Source organism: Laetiporus sulphureus (assembly GCF_001632365.1).
Source record: "Laetiporus sulphureus 93-53 unplaced genomic scaffold LAESUscaffold_68, whole genome shotgun sequence".
Lineage (NCBI taxonomy): Eukaryota > Fungi > Basidiomycota > Agaricomycetes > Polyporales > Laetiporaceae > Laetiporus > Laetiporus sulphureus.
This window is the reverse complement of record NW_024468577.1, coordinates 75,051-76,589: the sequence shown is the minus strand read 5'-3', so window position 1 is coordinate 76,589 and position 1,539 is coordinate 75,051.

Here is a 1,539-nt window from a genome sequence, read left to right as displayed (position 1 = left end):
AAGCAAGTACAAGCTTTTCTTGGGTTCGCAAATTTCTATCATCGATTCATTGAAGGATTTGCCAAAAAGTCTCGACCACTCAATATCCTTACACGAAAGGATCAGAAATGGGTGTGGAGCGAAGAGCAACAACAATCATTTGATGCTCTCAAGAAAGCTTTTACAACAGCTCCAATTCTGGCATTACCGGATGATACTCATCCATTCCGGTTAGAAACGGACTCCAGTGATTTTGCCACTGGCGCATGCCTGGAACAACTCAAAGACGATGGATTGTGGCATCCAATCACATTCCATTCAAAAAGCCTCAATGAGGCTGAGCGGAACTATGAAATCTATGACAAAGAGATGCTCGCAATCATTCGAGCGTTGGAAGAATACCGACAACATCTCGAAGGTCATCCGCTTCCAGTAGAAATATGATCCGATTACCAGAACTTAACCTATTTCAAATCAGCACAAAAGCTGACGAGGCGGCAAGCTCGATGGTCGCTATATCTTACACGGTTCAACATCCAACTACATCACAAACCAGGAAAATCAATGCATCACGTGGATCCTCTGTCCAGGAGGCCAGATCATGAAGAGGGGGTAAATCTCGATAATTTCGACAAGACTCTGCTCAAACCGGAATATTTTGCGATTAAAGCTATTCAACATACCCATCTTGCAGTCGTCACAGATCATGATTTGGTGGACAAGATCAAGGAGGCACTACAAGACGACAATGTGAACAACTCATACCAAGAACTACTCAAGAAAGGACAACGAGAGTTCTCGAAAGGACTCGAAGACTGGAACTTCGAGAATGGGATATTACTATACCGAGGCAAAGTCTATGTGCCGAAAGCAGATAATAAGGAATCACTTAGATGAGAAATCGTCCAGCGTCATTATGAAGCTGCCAGTGCAGGTCATCCTGGAAGATGGAAGACATATGAGATGTTATCTCGTAATTACTGGTGGCCGGGAATGTCCACTTATGTCAAAAAGTATGTTGGTTCTTGCGACCTTTGTCAACGCAACAAAAACATCAATCAGCCAAAATACGGAGAATTACGGCCAAATGAGGTTCCAACAGAACCTTGGGAAATTGTCTCTGTCGACTTAATTACTCAATTACCAGAATCTCAAGGATTCAACGCGATTATGGTAGTTGTCGATCGTTTGACCAAACAAGTGCATTTCTTTGCAATCACCAATGAGTTCTCAGCATCAGACCTTGCCCGTACTTTCTATGAGAGGGTGTGGACACAGCATGGTCTTCCGAGACAGATTATCTCAGATAGAGGTACTCAGTTTGCAAGCGCATTATTCCAGGAAGTATGCAAACTCCTTGGAATACAATCAACAATGTCATCCGCATATCATCCGGAGACCGATGGTCAAACTGAAAGAACAAATCAGTCGCTAGAGCAATATCTTCGTATTTATACTGACAAACGCGTGGAAGATTGGAGTACACTACTGCCAACTGCCGAATTTGCCTATAATAATCAGGCTTCAGAAGCCACTAAGAATTCACCATTCTTTGTCGAA